The sequence below is a fragment of the Coregonus clupeaformis genome, chromosome 24, assembly GCF_020615455.1.
Source record: "Coregonus clupeaformis isolate EN_2021a chromosome 24, ASM2061545v1, whole genome shotgun sequence".
NCBI classification, from domain to species: Eukaryota; Metazoa; Chordata; class Actinopteri; order Salmoniformes; family Salmonidae; genus Coregonus; species Coregonus clupeaformis.
Genome location: NC_059215.1, coordinates 12251056 through 12274353, shown reverse-complemented (window position 1 = coordinate 12274353; position 23298 = coordinate 12251056).

The window sequence follows — 23298 nt, the reverse complement described above, 5'->3', positions numbered from 1 at the left end:
GGCAAGCCCTCTCCCTCCAGTGCCTCAAGTAAAAGCATGACACACATTCATGTGTGGTGAGTGTGCGATCGGCATTTTTACTGTACGTTTGGCTTCAGTAAAAATAAAATGTATTGTTTTCTTCCCAAAAATGTCTTTCTGTTTCTTATTTGTATAATGAAAGAAAACAGTTGGTTACTCAACATACCCTTAGATGTCCAGAAAGTGCTTAGTTTTATTATTAATCTAGTATGGTGCCTACCTGCTTTGCTTCCATTTCTACTTTCTACTTAATTGTTGGGACTTTGTTATAAACGGCATATTGCGATGTAACCGTGAACAACACATAATTAATCTAATTTTCCAGCTGCCCCACTCTGTCTAACTTCATCAGCCTATCACGTCACAGTACATATTAATGGTGTGCATAACCATTAGGAGCAGTTATTAACACTGGGACATTTTTTGAATGGTTTGCAAACAAAATATTCACAGAGCAATCTCAATTAGTGATTAGCATTGAAACCCAACCCATTCAATGACACCCAAAGGCACTCTAAGACATAAACAGGCCTACAGTGTGACGATGATACGGGATACAATCAAATAAGGCTGCACAGTCAAGCAATGTGCAAAGACACTGAACTAATTTCAGCTTGATGTACCCTTGCTGCTTCTTATGATTAGGTTTAAAGCATTTCATGAAGCTATTAGCAGTTCCCTTCGCTGAGTATGCACAGTAGTGTTGCTGGGGCCACATAACAAGAACTAAAACATTAATAAAAACGAATATACAAATTATTGAAGTTGTATCAATGACTCAGTTGGACAAATCCAAGCATCAGTATGATCTCTAGAATATTTGGATCCTTTGTGCTTACACTGTTTCAAAGAGATTCTAAGAGTGTAATACAATCTGTATATGGTATGGGGTGGTTTCCCAGACAGAGTTTAATTTAAATCAAGACTAGGCTAATTCTACTTAAATTAATCCAGATTTTAAAAATGGCTTTCTGGGACGTTGCTTAACTTCAGATGAATTAGTACTAGACTAGGAAGTCCCAGACTAAGGTAAATAAGGACTAACCAGTTAGTCTTTGTGAAGCCTAATTAGATTAACGATGTGCACTTGGTGCTGACCTGAGGATGTTTCAAAAACTAGGGATGGGACACTAATACATAAGCAAGTCACCTAAACCAAACAATGGACAGAGGTAAAAGAAAACGTTCAAAGAATTTCAGTGAATTGTGTCAAACCACCCAATTATGGAGAACAAACAGCATGATTAATCAACAGAAAACAAGAAAAAGAATTGCCTAGACTACCATTTGTAATGAATTCAACCCAAATGAAAAGGTAAACAAAAGGATGCTCCAACAACTTCAGGTAAAATGATGTATTTATTGTTGGCCCACTTCTACAAATCAGAGTCCATTTGAAATGTTAGTTTTCTTGTGTAACACAACACAGTGGGGCCTAAATATATTTGCGTGACAGAAATTAACAGTGACACACGGATGCCGAAATGTTGGTGTTTTACCCAATAAAATTACTGGGAGTTTATATATAAACTACCGTTCAAAAGTTTGGGATCACTTAGAAATGTCCTTGTTTTTGAAAGAAAAGCATTTTTTTGTCCATTAAAATAACATCAAATTGATCAGAAATATAGTGTAGACATTGTTAATGTTGTAAATGGCTGTTGTAGCTGGAAACGGCTGATTTTTTATGGAATATCTACATAGGCGTACAGAGGCCCATCACCAGCAACCATCAGTCCTGTGTTCCAATGGCACGTTGTGTTTGCTAATCCAAGTTTATCATTTTAAAAGGCTAATTGATCATTAGAAAACCCTTTTGCGAGTATGTTAGCCCAGCTGAAAACTGTTGTGCTGATTAAAGAAGCAATAAAACTGGCCTTCTTGAGACTAGTTGAGTATCTGGAGCATCAGCAATTGTGGGTTCGATTACAGAATCAAAATGGCCAGAAACAAATAACTTTCTTCTGAAACTTGCCATCCCCGGACTGCAGGGAATATGTATTGTTGTCAGTCATCTCTTGCACTCCTATAATAGAAATAATGTAATGAACTCAACTCTTGAAGAAATTATGTTCTCTAATACAGCAATGTAATCATAATAATTTGCAGATGATCACCATATGTAGCTTGGAGGAGGAAGACAGGATTAAGATGAACATCTGCATCAGCCAGGAGGGAAGATTGTGTCACTAACCCATGCCGGAGGACAAAGACAAAGAGGCTGAGCATGCATGAGAAACTGGCCATGGAATTTTATGAGCGCAAACTAATGTATTTAAAAGAAGAGAATGAAAATCCTTCATGTTGAGTTGGCTATGGAGGAGGAGGAGAGAAACAGGAAGCAGCAGCAGCACCAATGTTCTTCTCAAACCAGCACCAGTTTGGATCGCGATATTTCTATTTGTGAATTAAAAACCTTCTTGTGACCAATCCATGCTATTGTTTGCTTCAATCACTTGAGCTATCTTTGCAGGCTAGTCCATTTCTGTCATTGTCTGCCTCAACCATGGGAACATCTGTGCCATCCTCATCTTCAATGCGAGGATTCATCAGGTTTGCATCAGCATCTTCTTGGTTGAAAGCGCAATGTGTTTCTGAGACACTGGAAACTGCTCAGGTCCTACTGCATGAAGATAGGGGGTTAACAAGAAGTTGGTCTGTGCATACCCACTGTCACCAAGTATGATTCCACTATGTTGTCCTCCTTAAAGCTGAGCACACAAAGTTTTGGAAAATCCTTGAGTCATGAGTTGCACCTTTCCAACGTACAACAATGTTGGAGAACTGCATATAGGGAGTGCACACACTTTGTACATTTATTTAGAACCAGTTTTTACGATTCCTGTATTCCTCAGCATCTGCTGTAGAGGGACACTTGATGGGAATATGACATCGATCTCTATACAGCCAATGACTCCAGGGAAGTTCCCATATTTATAGAACTCTACCTTGTAGTTGGCTTGGGCAGCAGCATTAGGGAACTTGATGTAATTGTCTTTCAGTTCACATATACAGTGAGGGAAAAAAGTATTTGATCCCCTGCTGATTTTGTACGTTTGCCCACTGACAAAGAAATGATCAGTCTATAATTTTAATGGTAGGTTTATTTGAACAGTGAGAGACAGAATAACAACAAAAAAATCCATGTCAAAAATGTTATAAATTGATTTGCATTTTAATGATGGAAATAAGTATTTGACCCCCTCTCAATCAGAAGGATTTCTGGCTCCCAGGTGTCTTTTATACAGATAACGAGCTGAGATTAGGAGCACACTCTTAAAGGGAGTGCTCCTAATCTCAGCTTGTTACCTGTATAAAAGACACCTGTCCACAGAAGCAATCAATCAGATTCCAAACTCTCCACCATGGCCAAGCCAAAGAGCTCTCCAAGGATGTCAGGGACAAGATTGTAGACCTACACAAGGCTGGAATGGGCTACAAGACCATCGCCAAGCAGCTTGGTGAGAAGGTGACAACAGTTGGTGCGATTATTCGCAAATGGAAGAAACACAAAATAACTGTCAATCTCCCTCGGCCTGGGGCTCCATGCAAGATCTCACCTCGTGGAGTTGCAATGATCATGAGAACGGTGAGGAATCAGCCCAGAACTACACGGGAGGATCTTGTCAATGATCTCAAGGCAGCTGGGACCATAGTCACCAAGAAAACAATTGGTAACACACTACGCCGTGAAGGACTGAAATCCTGCAGCGCCCGCAAGGTCCCCCTGCTCAAGAAAGCACATATACATGCCCGTCTGAAGTTTGCCAATGAACATCTGAATGATTCAGAGGAGAACTGGGTGAAAGTGTTGTGGTCAGATGAGACCAAAATGGAGCTCTTTGGCATCAACTCAACTCGCCGTGTTTGGAGGAGGAGGAATACTGCCTATGACCCCAAGAACACCATCCCCACCATCAAACATGGAGGTGGAAACATTATGCTTTGGGTGTGTTTTTCTGCTAAGGGGACAGGACAACTTCACCGCATCAAAGGGACGATGGACGGGGCCATGTACCGTCAAATCTTGGGTGAGAACCTCCTTCCCTCAGCCAGGGCATTGAAAATGGGTCGTGGATGGGTATTCCAGCATGACAATGACCCAAAACACACGGCCAAGGCAACAAAGGAGTGGCTCAAGAAGAAGCACATTAAGGTCCTGGAGTGGCCTAGCCAGTCTCCAGACCTTAATCCCATAGAAAATCTGTGGAGGGAGCTGAAGGTTCGAGTTGTCAAACGTCAGCCTCGAAACCTTAATGACTTGCAGAAGATCTGCAAGGAGGAGTGGGACAAAATCCCTCCTGAGATGTGTGCAAACCTGGTGGCCAACTACAAGAAACGTCTGACCTCTGTGATTGCCAACAAGGGTTTTGCCACCAAGTACTAAGTCATGTTTTGCAGAGGGGTCAAATACTTATTTCCCTCATTAAAATGCAAATCAATTCATAACATTTTTGACATGCGTTTTTCTGGATTTTTTTGTTGTTATTCTGTCTCTCACTGTTCAAATAAACCTACCATTAAAATTATAGACTGATCATGTCTTTGTCAGTGGGCTAAAGTACAAAATCAGCAGGGGATCAAATACTTTTTTCCCTCACTGTAGCATTGCAGACTTTGAACTATTCTGCATACAGTCGGTTCCCTTACACCACACAAATCCCCTGTTTCACGATGGAAGGTTCCAGATGCCAAAAACCTCAAGGTGATCAGTACTTGTAGGGAAGAGAGTCTCTTCCCCTAAGAGAGTCAGATGAAAGCCTTGGCTCAAGCAAACAAATTAATTCAGCTACATTTTCTTTGTACATACGAATAATGGATTTTAATGGTGCTCCGTGGGATGTTCAAAGTTTCTGATATTTTTTTATAACCCAACCCTGATCTGTACTTCTCCACAACTTTGTCCCTGACCTGTTTGGAGAGCTCCTTGGTCTTCATGGTGCCGCTTGCTTGGTGGTGCCCCTTGCTTAGTGGTGTTGCAGACTCTGGGGCCTTTCAGAACAGGTGTATATATACTGAGATCTTTTGACAGATCATGTGACACTTAGATTGCACACAGGTGGACTTTATTTAACTAATTATGTGACTTCTGAAGGTAATTGGTTGCACCGGATCTTATTTAGGGGCTTCATAGCAAAGGGGGTGAATACATATACACACACCACTTTTCCGTTATTTATGGTTTAGAATATTTTGAAACAAGTATTTTTTTTCATTTCACTTCATCAATTTGGACTATTTTGTGTATGTCCATTACATGAAATCCAAATAAAAATCAATTTAAATGACAGGTTGTAATGCAACAAATAGGAAAAACGCCAAGGGGGATGAATACTTTTGCAAGGCACTGTATATTTCCTTTTTCCTCTTTCCACAGAAAGTTTAGCTTTATGTTTACATTTTCAGATGGAATCGCTGCTAAAGGTGATTCTAACATGTATTGACTAAGGGGTGTGAATACTTACTGTATGTAAATGAGATATTTCTGTATTTCATTTTCAAGAAATCTGCAAAAATGTCTAAAAACATGTTTTCACTTTGTCATTATGATTTATTGTGTGTAGATGTGAGAGACATTTTTTATATTGAATCCATTTTCAATTTAGGCTGTAACACAACAAAATGTGGAATAAGTCAAGGGGTATGAATACTTTCTGAAGGCACTAACCCTAACCTTAACCCTTATCCTAACCCTAGCCCTAACCCTTACCCTAACCCTTATTCTAAACCTAACCATAACCCTAACCTTAGCAAGCAGTTGCTTATCAACAGATAGTTTGTTGATCGTATGACCTTCTGTAGAGCATCCAAATAAAGTGTGACCAAAAACTCCATCCCCCACCACTATCATCTTCAATTTTCAGAAGCTGGAAAATTCCAGGTGTTACAAGTTGATGGATACAAAATGGTAGGCCTACTTTAAAATCCATATGCTGCTGGCTCTCCACAAACTCTATAACCCAGTCTATTTAACCTCTCTGTGCTTCCCCCACCTTTCTCATACCTCTCCCTCAGCTTAGCTAAGGAGGCAGCCAATTTCCTCCCTGTCTGCTAGAGATAGATTTGCATTAATGAGACCTGGGAGATTAAGCCTGGGGTGGGTTTTCCTTACACTGTTACCCCATGGCCATGCAACAAAATAGACCTAAGCCACAAACTTTTTACTGAAACAAGCATTAAAAATGACTGTCCACTCAGGAGGAACCAGGGTGGAGGAGACTTAGAGGAGAGTTCCTTGATCACAGCTTTGTAACCATGTGCAGTATCTACCGTAAAAGCATCATTAGCCTATATTTTGCACAAAACCCATTTAGACTCATTCACACTGTCTTGGCAAATGAACACTATTTTAATGCATAAATTAAGCGAAGTTGTGCTATGACATGATCTTTTAAACTTGAATACATTGTGGTACGTATGTTCCCACATTATGCATTGCTGACATACAGAAACAACATCAGAATAATGTGACTCATTAAGCACAGCAGCATAACCCCCCTACGATGATCTGGCATAGTCTGCAGCCATCAGTACCCTGGGTGGTAGCAGAACAGCGACAGCTGAACTGAAGGGAGCCAGCATGCATCATGACATGGGGTCAGACAGAAGACTCAGACAGGAGGGGGGTAGGAGGGTGTTTGTCATTCCCCAGAATGTAATCTACTGGAAACAATTAGCCATCATTAAGAAAAAGAAATCAGCATGTTTTCCCAGCAGGAGACACAGCAGGGGAATCCGTCTACTCCCCTGCCTCCCCTACAGCCAGTCTCCTGGCCCAACAGTCAGCCATTCAGCCATCATGAAAGCCATGGCAGGCTAACAGAGCTGAGCAGAGCGGAGGAAATGAACAGACTATTTGTGTTCCTCATCTTTAATTTATGCCAGGCTGCTCCTATCAAGGGTGCGTTACACAGGCCGCGGGGGAATCTGCCTAAATGGTTGAGCCCCAGACCTAGATAACCCTTGTTGGTGTTTCTCACCTTAGAGGGAAGATAGAGCATTTATATTGGTGCTGTCTGCAACGTGCAGTAGTGTGAAGGAAAATATCAAAAATCAAAATAGGCCTACAGTATTACTGTTGCCAGACTGTTTGACATCAAACTGATGAATAACATGATCATGATATAGTCAGTTGAATTTGAATTAATTCACGACGGAAACTATGATTTTGAGTAAACCCTTCGGTCCACATCGGTGTAGAGGAGATGAGATGAAGGAGGTGGATGGTCATCCATCCATCGCTGCAGAGGAAGGAGGTTGGATTACATTATTACGAAGCCATCTCCAACAATGGAGGCGCGATCGGAGGTACTACGGTGAGGCAAGTTGACTTCTAGAAATGAAACTGTAATGGATAGCCGCGGGAGACTGCCACAGAGAATGATTCATTAGCACCTTCACTATGAGTTTTAAAGCTCTCCTCTCCGTCTCATTAGAACAAAAAGCCACCGCTGTTGGATCTACAATACGTATTATCCTTTCAGAGCCATTTAAACATATCTCCTCTCTGTGAGCATCCCGCTGTCTGACATTAAGATTTCATCATAGTGGCAGCTTGTTACTACAGCAGAGAAGGGTGACATTTAGCTGTAGCATGCAGAGCGTCTCGGGGTGGTGGCCTCTCTCAGAGGAGCACAGTGGGACTTCCTATCCTCTGAGATTAATGAAGACCTAATATTATACATGGTGTCACCAGACTCTGTGGTCTCAACAACAGGAGGTGAGGACCCCCTCCTTCCCTAAAATATAATGTGTTGAATACTAGGACTAATTGATAATGTGTTGGGTATTAGGACTATTTGATAATGTGTTGAATATTAAGACTAATTGATAATGTATTGAGTATTAGGACTAATTGATAATGTGTTGAGTATTAGGACTACTTGATAATGTGTTGAGTATTAGGACTAATTGATAATGTGGCGAGTTTTAGCACTAATTGATCATGTGTTGAGTATTATGACTACTTGATAATGTGTTGAGTATTAGGACTACTTGATAATGTGATACATATTAGGACTAATTGCCTCTGCATGTACAGTATGCTCCAAGCACAAACCGATCCATTCACACTCACACCCACATCGAGTATGGAGTCTGACAATGCATTACCACTTATTCTGCACTTTAGTACAACTAAACTGCAGTCTGGAGTAGCTCTCCCTACAGTATACACACCTACAGTACTAATTACATTTGACATGTTACTTATCCAGAGCAACTTTCAGTTAGTGCCTTCATCTTAAGATAGCTAGGTGAGACAACCACATATCACAACTATTGAGAGCTACACAGAGGCCACAGGTTTTGGTTCATATACATATAATGGACATCATTGTGGGAGAGCAAAACATCTCTATAAAATAGTAATCTACAAGCTATGCAGCCAATCCATACAAGCACTCCTACCATTCTCCAGAGGTGGATGATCAGCAATATGTCATTCAATGTCAGCGGACATGTCAGGGTAGGATGGATACAGGAGACCGGCATCAAGGTTGGTGTTAGTGGAAATCTACTGGCCTACTGCCAGCCTACGGCAGGAACATCTGCTCACATTAATAATTATTCAATTCTACACTGAGTATACAAAACATTAGGAACACCAGCTCTTTCCATGACAGACTGGCCAGGTGAATCCACGTGAAAGCTATTATCCCTTATTGATGTCACTTGTTAAATCCACTTCAATCAATATTCTGCAACGCTGCTGGGTTTTTCACACTCAAAAGTTTCCCGTGTGAATCAAGAATAGTCCACCACCCAAAAGACATCCAGGGGGGGAGGAGTGAAACTCAATATTAGAAAGGTGTTCCTAGTGTTTGGAATACTCAGTGTGTCACACATGTACCTGTCGGAGTGTCTCAGAAGGACATCATTCTCTAGTGAAACAAACAAGAAATAAGACCAAAAAACGGAAAACATTGAGCGTGCATAACTATTCACCCCCCCAAAGTCAATACTTTGTAGAGCCACCTTTTGCAGCAATTACAGCTGCAAGTCTCTTGGAGTATGTCTCTATAAGTTTGGCACATCTAGCCACTGGGATTTTTGCCCATTCTTCAAGGCAAAACTGCTCCAGCTCCTTCAAGTTGGATGGGTTCCACTGGTGTACAGCAATCTTTAAGTCATACCACAGATTCTCAATTGGATTGAGGTCTGGGCTTTGACTAGGCCATTCCAAGACATTTAAATGTTTCCCCTTAAACCACTCGAGTGTTGCTTTAGCAGTATGCTTAGGGGCATTGTCCTGATGGAAAGTGAACCTCCATCCCTGTCTCAAATCTCTGGAAGACTGAAACAGGTTTCCCCCAAGAATGTACCTGTATTTAGCGCCATCCATCATTCCTTCAATTCTGACCAGTTTCCCAGTCCCTGCCGATGAAAAACATCCCCACAGCATGATGCTGCCACCACCATGCTTCACTGTGGGGATGGTGTTCTCGGGGTGATGAGAGGTGTTGGGTTTGCGCCGCCAGACAGAGCGTTTTCCTTGATGGCCAAAAAGCTCAATTTGACCAGAGTACCTTCTTCCATATGTTTGGGGAGTCTCCCACATGGCTTTTGGCGAACACCAAACGTGTTTGCTTATTTTTTTCTTTAATGAATGGATTTTTTCTGGCCACTCTTCCGTAAAGACCAGCTCTGTGGAGGGTACGTCTTAAAGTGGTCCTATGGACAGATACTCCAATCTCCGCTGTGGAGCTTTGCAGCTCCTTCAAGGTTATCTTTGGTCTCTTTGTTGCCTCTCTGATTAATGCCCTCCTTGCCTGGTCCGTGAGTTTTGGTGGACGACCCTCTCTTGGCAGGTTTGTTGTGATGCCATATTCTTTCAATTTTTTAATAATGGATTTAATGGTGCTCCGTGGGATGTTCAAAGTTTCTGATATTTTTTATAACCCAACCCTGATCTGTACTTCTCCACAACTTTGTCCCTGACCTGTTTGGAGAGCTCCTTGGTCTTCATGGTGCCGCTTGCTTGGTGGTGCCCCTTGCTTAGTGGTGTTGCAGACTCTGGGGCCTTTCAGAACAGGTGTATATATACTGAGATCATGTGACAGATCATGTGACACTTAGATTGCACACAGGTGGACTTTATTTAACTAATGATGTGACTTCTGAAGGTAATTGGTTGCACCAGATCTTATTTAGGGGCTTCATAGCAAAGGGGGTGAATACATATGCATGCACCACTTTTCCGTTATTTATTTTTTTCATTTCACTTCACCAATTTGGACTATTTTGTGTATGTCCATTACATGAAATCCAAATAATGAAAATCAATTTAAATGACAGGTTGTAATGCAACAAAATAGGAAAAACGCCAAAGGGGATGAATACTTTTGCAAGGCACTGTAAGTAGTTTTTTAGGGTATCTGTAAAATAAAGTTTTATAGTATGTGAAATTTCAAAAATCAAGTATACTTTAAATGCCCGGATGTCATACTCATTTTGGCTTTTCATCCGGTAGAATTCACTGCACACTACTGAGGAAGATAATTGTTTTTTCACACCCACGTGTGTTCGACTACAGCAGATAGTCAGAATAGGGGACAGCTCTACAAAAATGAATGGATGCGAGGAACAAGCGCGATTGCGCATTCAATGACACCTTCTCAGTATGGATGAGTAGTATGTTGATATTTGTTGCTTACTGCATACGTTTTTACTTAATAGTATGTTCTAAATAGCATGTAGTACGATTAGTACACGCTATGCAGTTTAAGTAGTAGGCAAGACAGATTTCGGACACAGCCAGAGAGAGATGGAAGGGGTAGACTATTGAGTAGGTGTTGCAAATGGCTGTGGAAGACAGTGAGACAGGTAGTGCTTGTACCCAGACTGTGGAAGATATTGTAGTGGGAAAGCTAGTCCTGTACCCACACTGTGATTCATCATACAGGCTGAGTACTGGGCCTCCCTCGTTAGAGGAGAGGAGAGCGCACCTTTCTCACCGTTAATTGGCTCTTGCATGTTTCATCCCCCCCATAGAGGAGAGCTGTGTGGTGGGCGATGTGCACGAATGTGGATCCACACACTAGGAGGTTTCCTTTGAGCCAAACTAACACCATGTAAATTATTTAGAGGGGGAGCACTCGCCGCAGGAGAGATGGGAGAATGGGTGGTCTGGAACAAATCCATACAGCACATGCATATGGTAAACAAACTCAGTTGTTTAAAATTGTATTGGTCACTGTATCTTATCTAAAAGCATTTAGCTACACATTACAACCTATCTGCTATCCTCAGCATTTGTATTAGAATACAGTTGCTGAAAGGAAGGATTCAGAACAGCAGTATATCTCCAGGCACAACAAGTAAATACCCTAGAGCATACAGCTACCCTGCTGTTTGTTTTGTTTTGATGTTTTATCAGAATGATCCGTAATCCCCCTGGACCTCAATAAGGCTTCCACTTAGAGTTCATCCCATTGCTTCTCTATGCAATGCCCTTTTCTAAAAGCATGAATATCACCAATATGGGAAAATGCATGACAACATGAAACCTCAGGATCCTATAAAACCAGCAGGTCATAGAAAATGCATAAACTAAGGCGGTGTACCCAAATGCACCCTATACCCTACGGGCCCTGTTCAAAAGTAGTGCACTAGAAACGGAATAGGCTCCGCAGCCAGGAGGAAATATATTAGATCCATGAAAGGGCTTCTGCTGGCTGGGCTTTGTTAAGCAGCAGCTGCTGAAATCACCGAACATATAGTAGAGGAATGAAGAATGGTAAATCACTAGACCTGAGCATGCTGCTGAAAAAAACAAGTCAGGGTTGAAGGTTTCTCTTTTCTTTGGGTAAATGTCGGCCCTGTGATAAGAGTAAATTCTCACTCGATATTGCGAATTCTGAAAGTAAATTCTGCAGGCGTGTCAGAGTGTATTTATCACGGCTTACATGAGAGAGTAAATGAAAGTTTTTTTAAAAAGGATTTAGAGGTAAGGATAAATAAAATAAAATGAATGAATGGCATGATTATGGGAATGTGTACAATCAAATATGGGATCGTTATCCAGAGGCGTAACTCTTGCACTGATCCGTAAACACTAGAAAATGGCGGCTCAACCACAACACAATTTGGACAGTTTATTCCCTTATTCTCCAGCCATTCATTCAATTTCTATGATTTTGTTTCAGAGAATACAGCTCCACAACTGTCAGAATCAGTTACAGCTAGGGGATGGCAGCCTGGCTATTCCTGTTGCAGCCACCCACAACATAACACAGCTCTTTCCTTGGGTCTGTGTGATGGTTTCAAAACACATTTTCAGTAAGAGGCCAGACAGTAGTCAAGTCTGTCAGTTTGACTTTAGGTTCTGAGGTATAGAAAGAAATGTAATGAAACAAACAAAGAGCTGGAAAAAAATCCTGCTATTTGCTTCACATACATTAGCAAATGCTCAAATGTTTTATCTAATAATAATCATATGAGGTATGTTCTGATTAAAACAAATGGCAAAGATGTTCAGTATGATAAGTAATCAGTCCTATAACAAGGTACTTTAATCTTGAATAGAAATCTATCAATGCAATCATCTTCAAGGGCGTACAGTAGGCACAGTACGTTAATGCCATGCACATGGTGTTTTTTCTTGACATGTGTAACATAATTCAAGTAGAAGAAAATTAAACCAATTAAAGAATATTATATCAATTGTATATGGGAACTGAAATGATACCTGAAAAAGTACTGAGTGCTTATAGATCACCTGATGAGGGCAGGTCCCACTATTCTTTCACAATTGGTTCAATTCAATCTGTAAATGTCCCAAAGCAGTCCTCCATTGCCTGCAGATTACTTAGAGAAATACCTAGCTTTGGAAAAGACCTCTGCCAGTAGTCCTACAGACAGAGGAAAGGAGAAATCAGACTGAATAAAAATTCAGGTTATTCAAGCATTTTCTATCCTGCCTGGATTTTGGATCGCTCAGCGCTTTTTCACAAAAGAACTGCCTTTTTACCATTAAAAACTACTTTTCCCTTGTAATCCAAGTCCAAACTTGAGGCATAAATACTGAACAATCAAGACTATCTTAGTGGGAACATTGTATTATTTGTTCTTGGTAATACAGTGATGTTGATTTCTTTAGAGTGGTCCTCTGTAGCTCAATTGGTAGAGCATGGTGCTTGTAACGCCAGGGTATTGGGTTCAATCCCCAGGACCACCCATACCTAAAAATGTATGCACACATGACTGTAAGTCGCTTTGGATAAAAGCGTCTGCTAAATGGCATATTATTATTATTATACTCTGTGACCCTTAACCCCCATTGTTTCATCTCACTGCTGAAGATTTCTAAGCCTCTCTTTCACATGCTTTCCTGCTCTGAATACATTGATTTATCTCTGTATCAGTTCACAAATGTGTCAGTAATATAATACTACTTCTTCTGTTACTGTTACACTTATTTTTATCATTGCCTATATATTGTTGTTTCATACCATTACAATGTGAGCAGTATGATGAGATCCATCATTACAGGCCTTGGTTTTAGGCCCAAGCAAGGGTTAACCTGATTGGACATTTTATACGATTTTCTATGTATCATTCTCCAGTTGACCCAAATTGCTATTTGAACTGTTGTCTAGCTTCGAATAAACCCTAAATGACAAATCTACTATTGGCATGTTGACTTTCCCAACACTCATGTGTTTGTTTGTTGACAATGCAAAGCAATAGAAAGCACAATGCTGCCATGCAGCCTTTGTCAGTGATAGAGTGATTGATAACAGGGACACAGGGAGGGCATGAGGTGGGACAGCTGGCATGGTACTGTGGCCCTTCGGAACTAACGAGCATGGGGCACCTTGTATTGGCATAATTAAAATCATCCACAGCCTTATATTCTCTGTCTGCACCCTTTACACTAGGGTGTCCCCGGAAGCAAGGTGGCACTGTCGCCCACGGGCCACCAATGCCCAACGAGCAATTATCTACTGGCACATAACCAGTGATAGAGAGGAGGGTGGATAGTGAGGGAAATCTGGATATGAACTAATACAGTATATGGAGGAAATAAAGTCAGGATTGGGGTAAAATTAAAGTAGTTACAGTGTGTGGCATTGTATGTGGTATCAGTCTTCATTTTCAGAGAGATAGGATAGAATCCCTTTCAGTAAAGAGCTATGCTCATTTATCTCTTTGTGTGGTTCTGATTCAGAAATAGGGCATAAATCACACTATAACCTGTTTTCTATCTAAATTGTAAAATTACATCTTGAGCATGAATAAATGTTTTTGCCACTTCAATGTTATTTTCTTTTCCAGAGGCCACTTTATTAATCAGAAGTGGCATCAGATGTGTTTATTTTGTCACTATATGTTATAGTTCTACTACAGCATGTGCATGTAACTGAATGCCCACACATTTTACCCATTATCTTGAAAAGTGGGTGGCAAATCTTTTCTGAGATGTGTCCTCAACTCAAACACAGCACAGCTAATACATTTTTTTCTCCCGCTTTGGTGGAAATTTGTGTGGATGTGTTCAAAGAGCTCATTTGTGCAAAGGGAAACCAGGAAGACAGTCTGCACACGCTGATGGACTGGACATAAATGCAAAACAACAACCACTGCAATCACAGCGAGCCATGGTTATCAGATATATTGGCTGGGCAGCGTTCACCATCTCTGGTTGGGTAAATAACCAAAGGAGAGCCTGTTATGTACAGGCTGCCTGTGTTGACCATGGCAACATGCTAAGGGCCTGACAATTATAAGGAGAATTCATCTGAATGACTGCGAGGAACGCTGATATTCACCAGTACTTATGGTAGCGTGAAATCTGCCCCACTTTAAACAGCTCACACGAACAGTGAGAAATAGAATAACTTCCTATTTCGAAGTAATCTTTTCCAAGTCTTCCCTTACTTTGTTCCATATTATCAGACAGGGAGTGTTTCTTGCCTGGTGGACAGTGTGTCTGGAGAGAGTAAGAGGGAAAGGGGTTGGCACTGATGTGGGGGGACATATGGCCCCCTCTGCCTCTCTCTGCCCCCTGCTATGACCAGGCTGATCCGGCTGAACCAGATGGGAATGACGTTCCCTCCCTCTCGGCTCTCTCCAGGCCCCTACTCTCCCGGCTCTCCCCTCTCTCCAGGCCTGTCACCAGCGGTTGCGCGGGCCTTCTCTGTCGGAGGGGACAATGGCCCCTTGGAGAGCTGGGCCATGCTGCTCTACCCCACAGGAGAGAGAGGAGGATACTAGTTTACCCACAGGAGATGAAGATCAGAGACAAGCTGGTCCACAGGACACAGAGAAGAAAGATGAGAACACCCGCCAAGAGGAAACTCTCTGACCCATACTGTGTATCCAGCACTTCCCTGTCTCTTCTTTATTCCCCATGACAAACTCTCCTCTCTCTCCTCTTCTTCTTCGGGCCTCACAGCACACAGTATAGCTCCTCTTAGTAGGCCTAATGTGGACATAGGCAGTCAATGTCTGTACTGTAACCGACTCCTTGCTTATACAACAATGTGAATAATACACCTCCTGAGGGCTAACTAATATTACTATTAGTGTGAGTCACTTTATCGACAGTGAAGAGTTGCTGCTGGTAGAAAGTCGTATAGGAAGTCACTTTCGGCCCTGAAGCCTAATTATATTCCTGTTCCCCCTCAGTCGTCCCTCATACACCCCACTACGCCCACTCTAATAAATATTAACAAATGAATCATAGTTAATGTTTTAAATTAAGTGTCTGTGACCAGTCATCATTAATAAGTGCTATGGAGTTCCTGGCTGTCTCCCTCGCAGGCGAGGCTCATTACAGTATTGTTCATTATTTATGGCTGTTGACTCCCTAATGGTTTCTTAAAGGGCCATTACGGAAAGGAGCTCATATATCTTCTGCAATGACCACTAATCAATCTAGTAGATTAGAGAAGTTGGGACCAAACACAGAATGTTCTGGGAAGTCCAAACACATTTCCTGTAAAGGAAAGTTGATTCTGGGCAGGACAACATGCTGCCAGTAACACGCCCAGACACCATTACATTGCAGTTTCTGTGTAGAGAACACTTACAGTTGACCATGAGTACTTTTCAGAACCCTCTCTCAAACCCTTTGTCTGGCCCTGGGATTTAGAGACACATTTTGTGACTTCTTATAGCTGGGGTAGGCTACCAACCACCGACCTCTGCCTGAGTCTATTGTCCTGCTGCAGAAGGCCACAGCAGACCTGTGTGTTAGGGACCAGGTTGCCAGGGAACAGAGTCAGCTGACCTGGTCAGCGAATCGGTGGCCTAGCTTGGGGTTGATCATTATCAGTCCTCTTACCTGGACTTTGGGACAGTGGTACCTATATATTTAAACCAGCACCTCTATCGGAGTCCACCACTAGTTGGTGGCACTCTTTTTCAATCTGGACTGGACATCAAGAACAGAATTTGAGCATGCCCTCCTTACTCAAGCAGCACCTGAAAGTATACTGTAGTACTCCAGTCCTCCAGTACCCCCAACAGAACACATTGTTGTTGTAACCTGTGTTTCCGGGGCTACAACAACAATGTGTGCTGTTGGGGGTACTGGAGGGCTGGAGTTGGGAAACACTGAATGAGTAGACCTATACAGTATGTCATTGGGGAAAAGAGACCAAGCGCTAGATTCAATCAGTTCCGCCTTAACCCGCGATAACCGAGAACTGCATAGCAGTTTCATTGTTTTTATTTAGGCAATATCCCAGGTGTAACTGCGTTGGAGCTGTCAAATCAGCAAGCGGCTCCCGGCATTATACCTATCGCGGACATTTCCATTGGATGCGCCGAGTCGTATTAGTAACAATTCCATGCAGCCTTTCAACATTCCAGTTTGAACACTGGAATGTGTGTTGTACTATACACCTTAATTAGGCTGGTATAAATCATTTCATTTAATGATTTTCAATTTGAGTGTCATTACTTTCTACACTTTCTTGTTGTGAACTTTTAACGGGACGAGTGTGGCTTCGTGACAATGGCCACACGAGCAGCCGCTCACCTATTTGACAGCTCCAACCAACGCAGTTACACCTCCGACACTGCCAAAACACCAGCTATGCGGGTGTCAGCTAATCACTGGTTAACGCTTGATCTGATTGAATTTAGGCCAAAACATCAAACATGTGCCAAATGATTTAACATACAAACAGGCATGCATGAACAGACGGACGGACGCATGCACGCACGCTTCACACACACACATGTACCATGTATGAAAACTAAACAATCAAAGCTAGACCAGCGGTCTCTTTTTGAAACAGTAGTCTAATTTATCATGGCTGGCATTTCATAGAAAGAAAATCCACCCTGTCCTGTTCCAACAATCTCTCTGTTTGTCCTAGCCTTCACTGTCAATGAGGGAAGGTGCTTTAGATAACCACAGGGGGATAACAAGCTTAGCAGAGCCCACAGAACACTGAACCAATGAATATTCAATCTATTTGCAGAGCTTTTTTTTTCTCTTTTTTTTTTTTTTACACATTACGGATTTAAAAGCACAGAGAGAGGAGACCTGTGATCCATTTAAGGATTAGATAAAAAGTATTAATCTCTGTTTTTCATAATATATTTTTTGAGACATTACAATATGGTTTGTCAAGTCATATTTATACTTCTCAGTCTATTCTTCAATCAATCATTTTCATGGATCTACTCACAGCACTGAAAAGCAGGCAGAGGGAAAATGGTGAGGTCGGGAAAGAAATTGCAACAGTCAGCAGTACCTATAATGCATTAAAATAAAAACACAATGGAGCAGGATAAACTATAGATTACAGTTTCATTTTTCACACAGCTGTTTGTCACAGAACCCCCACAGTGATGCCAAAAAGTGTCTTCACTGCATCATGCATCAAACCCTAGGATTAGATAGAATCTAGCATTATCTGATGCTGCTACGGGGCTGTTGTTATTTATAATGAACCAACCTCCGCCCCCTACCAGTCCATGAGGTACCCCAACAGGTAAACAATGATGTGAGATGGCTACAGTGCTACCAGGGAGTCATAACTCTCAGACAGATGGAGAACGCTTCACACTCTGACAAAATAACTGATGAGGAGCAAGCCTGTGCACACAGACCAGTTTGTCATCAGTGACATCTTCATTTCGCTGTCAATTCCTTACAGAATGGTGGTGAGGTGCTTAACTAAGACATTCGAGGCGCCGCTCATCCGTGATTACAAAGCAGCAGCTCCTTAAAGTACTAGGCTTCAGGCCTTACATTAGTGGCTCTATTGTGGTTTCCTTTCCTCAGAATGGTGGAAAGGAGAAGAGAGGTCTTTCTTTGTTCAGAGTAGGCTTTTCTGAAAGCATTGAAGTAGTAAGTTTACATAATTTTCATCTTTCACATAGAGCCAGGGAAGTGACAGTGATTGAATCCAAATCGATCAGTCATATGCTTGTGCTTGCACAGCAGTGCACGCACGCACACACACACACACACACACACACACACACACACACACACACACACACACACACACACACACACACACACACACACACACACAGAGAGTGAATTTGAGCCTTCAGGAGATTATAAATTGGAGGGAGCAAATCGAGTTTGGAGTGAGATTTTCATTCAATTCCTCCTTAATTAGATCTCCAGCACTCTAATTGACTTTCTAATTTTTCAATTAGCAATCAGCATTAGGAAATCATTTTCAGAGAGACTAGACTGCATCACGTTGCACAGTCAGACATACTAATCACCATGTGAATGAGAGGGACCAAGAATGCGGGACTTGGAGAAAGCAACAGTCATTGGAAGAGGAAAAGAAGAACTGTTTCAGAGTGTGATCTTAGTGGGCTAGTTATCAAAGTGAGGCTGACACAGGCAGGAGATTGATGTGCACCAGCCAGCCTCTTTCTCTTTCTCTCTTGAGCAGATCCCTTCTTGGTTTTGGGCTTTATACAGGTTTGGCACTAATCAGCATTAAGATTATTAGCACATGCTAATTCACCACTAATGTTGAGATCTGGAATGGGAGATTCATCTCCATTTAGATTAGGCCTATCTCCTGATGCTTTATGGTTTGCAAATGTTGTACACACTATTGTATTTTACCCAGAGAAAAAATCTGCTGTGTTGGACATTATTAACTATTACAAAGTAAGTCTTTTTCAGATCATGGGGGGAATGAAGCAAATCTAACCATATTCTTGTGAAGTCATTAAAATGCATCACCATGAGTGAGGTAGCTAGCCTCGCCAACATTGTGATACATTCCCAAGCAACAATATGCCCTATAGTGACACAGAATACATTTTTATACCAAATTAATCTCCTTAAGTCAGAACCCCCATTGCATCCAAACACTTCCTAAAATATGATTAATAGGATTCTGTTAGCACATGCTGACATAGAAAAGATTGATTGCCTCATTGCAGCAGAGGAAGTTAGGCATCATCAGCACTGCACACAGACTGTAGGCTATGTCCCAATTATCCCTCCTTCCTCCAGAAGTGTGCACTTGGATCTGAAAGGAAATGACTGGCAGAGCCATCATGCCCATTCGGGCACAAGGGCAGGTGCCCCCCCTTTGTCCTGTTTTTACATTTTTCAGATGTTAAGAGATTTACTAAACTTCATTTTTAAGCCCAAGTTTTATTCGAATTATTTATAAAAAATATCTGTCAGCGGTATTTTGCAGTGGGGGCACACTGACTGGAACAGGCAAAGAGTACTATTCATCCTATTCTCCCTAGTAATTGGTTCCTTACAAGGTGCACCACGGAGCAAAGATACTGTATGCTAGGGAGGACGCTAGATAAGTAGATGTCCTAACCGACTTGCCAAACTATAGTTTACATTAAAATGTATTTAATTCTTGATACTATATACAGTGGGGGAAAAAAGTATTTAGTCAGCCACCAATTGTGCAAGTTCTCCCACTTAAAAAGATGAGAGAGGCCTGTAATTTTCATCATAGGTACACGTCAACTATGACAGACAAAATGAGAAAAAGAAATCCAGAAAATCACATTGTAGGATTTTTTATGAATTTATTAGCAAATTATGGTGGAAAATAAGTATTTGGTCAATAACAAAAGTTTCTCAATACTTTGTTATATACCCTTTGTTGGCAATGACACAGGTCAAACGTTTTCTATAAGTCTTCACAAGGTTTTCACACACTGTTGCTGGTATTTTGGCCCATTCCTCCATGCAGATCTCCTCTAGAGCAGTGATGTTTTGGGGCTGTCGCTGGGCAACACGGACTTTCAACTCCCTCCAAAGATTTTCTATGGGGTTGAGATCTGGAGACTGGCTAGGCCACTCCAGGACCTTGAAATGCTTCTTACGAAGCCACTCCTTCGTTGCCCGGGCGGTGTGTTTGGGATCATTGTCATGCTGAAAGACCCAGCCACATTTCATATTCAATGCCCTTGCTGATGGAAGGAGGTTTTCACTCAAAATCTCACGATACATGGCCCCATTCATTCTTTCCTTTACACGGATCAGTCGTCCTGGTCCCTTTGCAGAAAAACAGCCCCAAAGCATGACGTTTCCACCCCCATGCTTCACAGTAGGTATGGTGTTCTTTGGATGCAACTCAGCATTCTTTGTCCTCCAAACACGACGAGTTGAGTTTTTACCAGAAAGTTCTATTTTGGGTTCATCTGACCATATGACTTTCTCCCAATCCTCTTCTGGATCATCCAAATGCACTCTAGCAAACTTCAGACGGGCCTGGACATGTACTGGCTTAAGCAGCGGGACACATCTGGCACTGCAGGATTTGAGTCCCTGGCGGCGTAGTGTGTTACTGATGGTAGGCTTTGTTACTTTGGTCCCAGCTCTCTGCAGGTCATTCACTGGGTCCCCCTGTGTGGTTCTGGGATTTTTGCTCACCGTTCTTGTGATCATTTTGACCCCACGGGGTGAGATCTTGCGTGGAGCCCCAGATCGAGGGAGAATATCAGTGGTCTTGTATGTCTTCCATTTCCTAATAGTTTCTCCCACAGTTGATTTCTTCAAACCAAGCTGCTTACCTATTGCAGATTCAGTCTTCCCAGCCTGGTGCAGGTCTACAATTGTGTTTCTGGTGTCCTTTGACAGCTCTTTGGTCTTGGCCATAGTGGAGTTTGGAGTGTGACTGTTTGAGGTTGTGGACAGGTGTCTTTTATACTGATAACAAGTTCAAACAGGTGCCATTAATACAGGTAACGAGGACAGAGGAGCCTCTTAAAGAAGAAGTTACAGGTCTGTGAGAGCCAGAAATCTTGCTTGTTTGTAGGTGACCAAATACTTATTTTCCACCATAATTTGCAAATAAATTCATAAAAAATCCTACAATGTGATTTTCTGGGGAAAAAAAGCTGAATTTGTCTGTCATAGTTGACGTGTACCTATGATGAAAATTACAGGCCTCTCTCATATTTTTAAGTGGGAGAACTTGCACAATTGGTGGCTGACTAAATACTTTTTTCCCCACTGTATAAGTGTGGCAGTTGTACTAACCTCCTAAGGCATAAAAGAGGTATGCTTAGATAACCTATGCAGAAATATATATATATATTTTGACATACTGTTAGGCCTAATGTTTATGGCTCTAGATTGCAGGAAAAAGCTGTTTGAAAAATGCAAAATCCTCCGACTTCCGGAGGGCGGACAGCCTCCTTCCGGGCCACCCCCCTCCATCCTCACGTACTTCCTTCCCCCTCTAAAATAATGGGTGAATGACGCTGCTGAAGGCTGGCATATGGAAACTCCCTTTAGCCCATGCCAACACCAATCCAATGCTTTTAAATGTGTGGGGACTAGTGAACGAGTGCACACATCAGGAGGAAGGAGAGATTATTGGGGCACTCCCCAGACCTACTGTGCCATTGAAGGCTCTTCCAGCTGGGCGGGCTGGAGCAGGGCACCTCCTGGGGGACTGGAGGACCAATTACACCAGATAATAATTCATAGTCGGCCGGTAATGAAGTCCCTTTCCTCATCAGTACTAATTAGAAAGTATGGATCTCTTAACGAACTAACAAATGGAGTAGAGGAACGGAGGGATGGATGGGAGGGAGAGAGCAATGGAGGGATGGGAGATTCGGGACGATTGCAGAGAGAGGGTCCCTGATCCCCTCCAGGTTGTGCGCAGGGCTGCTTCCCATTATGGAGCATAATTGATATTTCCATGAAAAATGAAAATGAATGCTGGCTGAATTGTGAATTCCTTTTGTAGCGGCTGACTAATGAGCACAAGGTAGGAAACAAAAAAAGACGTGCAGGAGGATAAAGATCTAGGCATCATGGTTTTAGGGATGGATCGACATTTACAGAATGGGGAGGGTCATGCTTTTTCAATTTCAGTCAAGGGGAGGGTTTAGTATTTTTTCAATCTAGTCCAGGGGGAGGGTCATATAATTTGCAATTGATGAAATGTCAATATTTCTCAGTGTTTTAGAATTAGTTGCTTAATAGTTTATATATCGATGTGTGTCCGATGCCACCTCTCATCTCTGATTCTCTGCTGGGCGCACAATATGAAGTGCTATTTATGTTCGTCTCAATCAAACGATCCATAGGCTATAGGCTACGAAGTGCATGCTCGGACAAGCACAGAGCAAAGTTATGTTTCTTAGATAGCTGCTGGTATGGTGTAAATAAAATTAATCTGCATTACACACTGCAATGGATATTCCAGCCCTGAGCCCTGGCCTGCTCTTCTTGCTGATCCAAAACTTTTTTGTTTGCTGCCTAACCAATGGTTGTCCTGTGTAGTCCTACAGCGGCAGTTCAGGAGGAGAGTCAAATGCTTCTTCCGAAAACAAAAATGGATTAGGCCTTGCCTATGGCCTATGTTCTGTTCTGTTTCAGAAGGAGAGCGTGAAGATGAGAAGGAGGACCGGAGGTCAACTTTCATAGCTTGCTACTACTATAATTGATTTTATTAAAAACTATGTTTCTTACCCATGATGTATTTATCAGAGTTATTGACCTCACAATAAGCCACATTCGAGTAACTTACATTGTGGTGCTGAAACTTGAAGCAGCAGTCGCGGCACAATCAATCGGAAATTGACAGCTCATGGTGCTGAAAGTAGGCACATTTGAGTAGGCATAATTCATTTAAACCGTCTTCATTTTAATTAGACTTTACTAACAACAAGAGGGCTTTGTGTTGGAGCCTATGTCTTCCTATTTCAGAAATAAGAGGTAGGCCTACCAGTTTGACAGACGAAATTAGTCTATAGGCTGCTACAGTTGAAGCCGGAAGTTTACATACACTTAGGTTGGAGTCAATAAAACTCGTTTTTCAACCACTCCACTAATTTCTTGTTAACAAA